The 6000-nt window shown below is 42.3% G+C and overlaps 1 pseudogene; it reads left to right on the top strand.

The window, feature by feature from the left end:
* The first annotated feature begins 726 nt into the window (after positions 1-726).
* On the top strand, positions 727-939 carry LOC112311163 (protein kish-A pseudogene; annotated as a pseudogene).
* The last annotated feature ends 5061 nt before the right edge of the window (positions 940-6000 follow it).

Below are 6000 nucleotides of genomic sequence, written 5' to 3'. Positions count from 1 at the left end.
CTACCCTTGCTCTCCTGGCCTATTACATAACTAGAGGCCAGAGTGTTCTTTCTTAAACAAATATAATAACAATAATAATGATGATGATGATAAAATCAGATCTTGTCACCTCTTGCTCAAATCCTTCCAACAATTTGTCATCACAGTTTCAATCCAATCAAAATTATTTACTGTGGCCTAGCAGACTGCCTGCCTCTGCAACCACACGGCTGTCCTCGCGAGTCTGTTCTAATGGGGCTGGCCTCTCACTCTTCTTCAAGCTGGCCAAGCACATTCTCATCTCAGGGCCATTGCGCGTGTTGTCCTTTCTATCTGGAACATTCTTCCCCAGACGTTTGCTTGGCTCACTCCCTTATTTCTTTCAGGGCTCTGCTTACATGTCACTTTTTCAGTGAGGCATTCCCTAACCAACCCATCTGATCCAGCAGCCCTCCTACATTTCTCCTCCTTTTACCAAACTTTATTTACAGCATGGATCACTTCTGACATATTTAAATATGTGTTGAATGAAGAAATGGATGGTCTAACACGCTTACTAACAACACTAGAAAGTGAATTTTACCATCTGAAGTTGTCCAACTTTCTATGACATTGCATCCTTTCCCTCTGCATACCGTATATATCCCGCAGACACACTTTCCCTGGCAGTAAAAGGAATGCATGCTTTGGAAACCAAGTCCAAACTAATCACACTAACATACAATTTCAAGAACATTGGGCTTCACTATGTCTGCCATTTTCAATTTTCAGAGTCTGTTGACTGTAATCTTGCTGCTTATATATACTTGTGCTTCTATCCGATCCTTGACACCCAGCCTCCTGGACAGACATAAAACTGGATTGCTGGGAGTGTTTTAGAAGTGCACTGGTGAATGGAAGAGGCCTTCTGCCGCAGTGTGCTGTAGAGTGATAGCCTTCAGCATCCTCTTCATACAGTAGCTTGAAAAATACTGCCATCAGATTTCAATATAAAATCCTAACTGCAGAAACTAATGCAAAAGAATAGCCAACTTCATCTCTGAACATTGAATGAGATAAATCCCCAGCTGCTGTCCTCTATTTTGTTAGTGCACCAATGTTCTATACAATTAGGATGTAACCATTTAAATACTCGAAGAGTATAACAATCAATCTCAGTACTGTCGCTACAATATTACCTTCTGCAAATGTCATTTTGTTGTGTCCAATACTAGTTTTTAGTGAGGTATATCTAAATCACGTAGTAAAAAAAAAAGAAATTATCCAAGTCCCTTTCACTGTGATTTGGAAATGATATCTCTGTATAGAATGAGACCTCATATTGGACCAGGGTTTTTACTGAAAAAAAAATTCAACTTGTGTTGATTTAAAAAAAAACCATGAAGGTACAGAACCACCAACCCCGTGATCTCAGAAGGAATGAGAGTAATAACACTGAGTCATAGATTCCCAAAGCATGCAAACATCTTTCCCCTGCAGCAGCAGAATTACAAGATGTTCCGTGTGATATAGTTCAAAGGCTTCCAGGGGTCCTGGGTGGAATAGGCAAAGACTCAGAACTGAGTTACACCTTTGAAAGTGCTGGAATGCTACCAACTGCTCCCCACAAGTCCTGACCTCAGTGAGAACAGGGACACTGGGTGCTTTGGATTCAACATCTCACTCAGTTCATAACAAGGGAGTATGAGTCACACTCCAGAGCCAGGACTAGCAGCTGTTTTAGGGCTGTGTGCATTTACAAGGTGAGAAAATAGGCACTGAAGGAAAAAGTAAAGGGTGGAGAGATGGAAAAGGGAGAGGGGGTGGCAGAATGGGAAAGGAAAAGCAGGAAAGAAAGAAAGGGAAACTTGATGAAGCGGGATAGAGATGGGGGAATAGTAGGTGCGTGTGGGATTCTGTCAGAACTCCCCTCCACCTCCAACTCTGCCCACCCCCTCCCTAATCCTGTGGATGGCCCCAGCTGGGCAGGTTGAGAAGCCAGAGAGCTTGAGGCCATGCCCATGTCCAAGGGGCTTCCTGAGACCTTTTTTGTCTTCACTGTAATTGATGTTCCTATTTCTCCTCTCCTTTTTTATTTCCTCTCTGCATATTCCTTGTCCCCTCCACCTTCCCTCCTCACAAACACATTGGTTTTCAATCATTTGGAATGCCTGCTAAGGAGACAATGTATTTTCTTGCTCCCCGGAAAAATGTATTAACACACAGGATGGACAACTAAGTCTCTGGAGCCACTCTGCTGCAACAGCTGCTGCTTTTCTTTCATCCCAGGTGGCTGGGACGCCCAAAACTACTTCCCTGTGATAGGTGCCTACACTTGCCAGCAAGACCTTTTGCCCAGACCCTTAGTTCTTCTTTCTGTCTCAGCCTGGTCACTTCACTAGGTTTGGGGTTTTTTTCTACCCCAGGGCATTTTGGGCTGGAATGCGGAGCAAACAGTACAACTAGAGCACCAGACAGGCCTGAGATCCAAGGCAAACTGTTAAGTGTCTCCCCCATGCATTCTCTCACCATCAGGAAATGTGGTGTCCTTAAGTATAAGCTCCTCGGTTTACTGTATTCAAATTCCAGTTCTGCCACTTTCTGACTGGACGGATCTTAGGTAAGCTAATTAAATCTGAGTTTCCCCTTCTGGGGAAAAAAAAGGTCAATAATTCCTTCCTCAAGGATTGTTGTGAAGATTAAATGAGATACTTTCTGTAAAGGGCTCAGTGCTACTTCTGGCACAATCAACGTGAGCTATCATTATTGTGCTACTCAGTAAAGGATCGTTGTGAACAACCTTTACGGAACAGTATTCTTGACTGCCGATGGGTGGGTGTAGTTTCTGTTGTTTCTCTTCCAGAGACCTTGACCAGTTTAAAGCCCCAGAAATGTAACCTGTTAGGACTCAGCACAGCTGGGAATCGAGAGACCCCAAGCTCCGCTGATAGGTGAAGGGCTGGTCTGTTACCAGCCAAAAGCAACAAGCGGGGATTGCTACAGTTGTTTTTTTTAGGAGTTCCGCCAGTTCAGATTGTGAAAGCACTGCGTAAGAGGCCGGTGTTTTATAATCAGGTGAGACAATAAAAACACCTTGTTTGTGTACTTTCTTGTTGACTTTGGTGTTGATGGGTCTTCCGGGGTAAAATAACAACAGGGAAGTATTAATGCCTTCTCTGTCTCCAACAGAATTTTAAGATTTCATATATCCTAAAATGTAATATATATTATCTTTCCTTCTGTCAATATTTATCTAATACTGCCTTCTACCCACAATCTGAGATAACGCAGCGCCTAGATAGTTTGGCAGGAGAGTGTGGATTTGATATAATCATCAGCCTGAAGACTCCAGCTATTGTTTAAAGAGGTGGGAAATGGTTTGCCAGGTCTTGTGGAGAAACCCTGTGGTGTTCTAGGGTCAACGATGGGTCGCTGGCCTTCTGGGTCATGCCTGCATCAGGCTAACTGAGGCAGCCTTGGCATTGTAGCCGTGGTGAGGCCTCATCTCTCAGCTCCCTCTAGTCTGCACCACACTCTTCCTGAGCTCCCAGATCTCATTTCTACAGGCCGGGGGCAGCGACAGGGGAGTGGAGGGCAGTGATTTCTTTCTACCTCATTTCTAGAGAGTGGGCTCTTAGCACTCCATTGTATAATAGGTCTGAGAGCCCCCAGGTTACCTAAGTACAAACTATATGTATTGTACTTATGTGTGCAGATGAACAGAGACTAGGAGACAATCCCATCACAGGTTAGAAAGCTCATTTTGTGGATGATTTTCTTTCTTTTTATTTTGTTCTTCTTGTTATGATATTATTTATGAAAAAACATTTAAAACTCAAGAAAAGGGATAAAACCAAATTCTCTCATCTACAATGTATGCTTCTTTTTATAGTGTTCTTTGGAACAGGAATTTTTTTCCCAGAGGCTGTATCTCTATCAGCTTTAGTTAACATGCACTTCTTATTCTCCCTTCTGAGACTGGTGATGAGCCTCTCACTCGGTCAAGCTGATTGGAAGGGTTAGGAAAATTTGGTAACAAGGGTTACACAGGCTGAGCTTCATAAACTCCAGGCTCCAAAAATCAGGCCCTGCTGATAAAGTGAGCCCCTGCTGGTTCAGAAAGGACATTCCAGAAAGAACCTAGGTTTGGGGAACTGAGGACATGAGTCACTAACTTGAAAAATCCAGATAGCTTATAAACAAAACTTCTTAAGAGCAGGACAAAAAAACACTGAGTGGAAAGAAATTTTTCAATTTCAGAATATATGGCACTTCCGAATGGAAATAGCAAAGATTTATTGTTTTTACAATAATAAGATAGTGTCCTCCAAAACAGATGAATAATTGGAATAGTTCATGAAAATGATCTGAAGGACATCATAATAAAGCTGGGAAGTTATTTCCTGTTTTTAGGTGGCTTGGCCTGAGGTCCTCACTGCCATAAAAATGAATGTAATGTCTAACTTTTTATCTAGCTCTCAGAGTCCATTTATGCTATAAACTCATTCCTCTTCAACTCACTCTTACCTAAACCAGATTATTCACAAGGAAGTTTATAGTTGTTGATCTTTCACGGGGTCGATCTTACCATCCACAAATTATTTTTGGATGTTATCATCTTCTATTTCTATTTTACTCATGTGCAACCTGTATTCTCACTGGAGCTGAGAGTTTGCTATTTAATTCTCCCATTTAATTACCTCTCTTCCTTCTTCTCATAAATGTCTGTCAGCTACAATTGCAAGCTCATTCATTCATTCAACAAACATTGTTGAGTAACACTGTTCTGGAGGAGTGTACACTCTGAGAAAGGAAATAATTACATAAATAATTATACACATTACACGAACAATTTAAGGCAGGATGTGGCAAAAGCTAGAGGAATTTTGAAGAGGATTCTTTTCATCTAGGAAATGAGTTGCAAGATGGGAAGAATATACTAAGTAAGAGGAACGATATGAACAAAGTCAGGAGGAAGAAAAGCACAGAATACATTTGGAGTAGGTGGTGAGCCACAGTTGAAGTTTTTGGCCTGAGTAAGGTGCATGCTCAGAGCATCTATTTGGAATTGATAGGGGAACTCAAGAGTTAAAGATTTTAGCTTCAGTCTTAGTTGATAGGCTTAAGTGATTGATGCATGTGGAAGATTGTTATTCTAGGAACTGGAATCCATGACCTACCTCCGTGACTCTAGGAAGTTGACAAACAATTCAACCTTTGTGCTCCAGGGGGTCTGCAAGTGGTGGGGATGGTATCTGAGCCGTTGTGTTCCAGGGAGGGAACTCTAAGATGGAAAGTTTTATGGGAGGGTTTGAAAGAGAAGTGACTTGATCTGATTTGAAATTTGATGGCTACTCTGGCTGGCTGAACAGTTTTTTACTCTAGAGATTTTGACTCAATTGTTTTAAGGAAGGGCCTTAGTTTTTAAAGTGCGCCAGACCCAGAACCGCTCTTCTAGAGCTTGCAGTGTGTTCTTGCATTCAGTACTTTAACTTGAGTCTCTCAACAACCCTATGCAATGTGTAGTTGGAGAAACTAAGCCTCAGAGAGGCTTAAGTGACTTTTAAAGACCCATGGCCTATAAGGGATATATCTAAGACATGCTGGAAAATTGTGGCTCAGCATTAATCATCACTCCTCTCCAGCCGTACAGGGTGGGCGTGGGGTGGGGGGACTGATGACTCATGAAGAGTATTGCTTTAGAGACACCTGATACCTACCTACACCTCCAATAGGGGAAAAAAAGGTGCTTCCCCTTACCTAAAGCTACAGTGAGAGGAGCTTTCAGGGAAGCACTTGGAGAACTTGACACAAGTCACCTGGAGCCTGGGGGAATACCGGGACCTGGGATCTGATACTTCCTGAGAAACCAAAGGTGAACTAGAGAGAGACAGAGACACTGGAAACAGGTTGCATTTTTACCAGTTGTGGGATACATAAATTTTTCCCAGAGGAAGCTGCACTGATGTTGGCAATTTACTTTGTTATGCACCACAAATAAGATGGATGAGTGGGCTGATAGAGGCATGGATAGATATGTTA

This window comes from Desmodus rotundus, chromosome 7, assembly GCF_022682495.2.
Source record: "Desmodus rotundus isolate HL8 chromosome 7, HLdesRot8A.1, whole genome shotgun sequence".
Classification (NCBI taxonomy): Eukaryota; Metazoa; Chordata; class Mammalia; order Chiroptera; family Phyllostomidae; genus Desmodus; species Desmodus rotundus.
The sequence above is the reverse complement of the archived record's forward strand: the minus strand, read 5'-3'. Positions and strand labels throughout refer to the sequence as shown.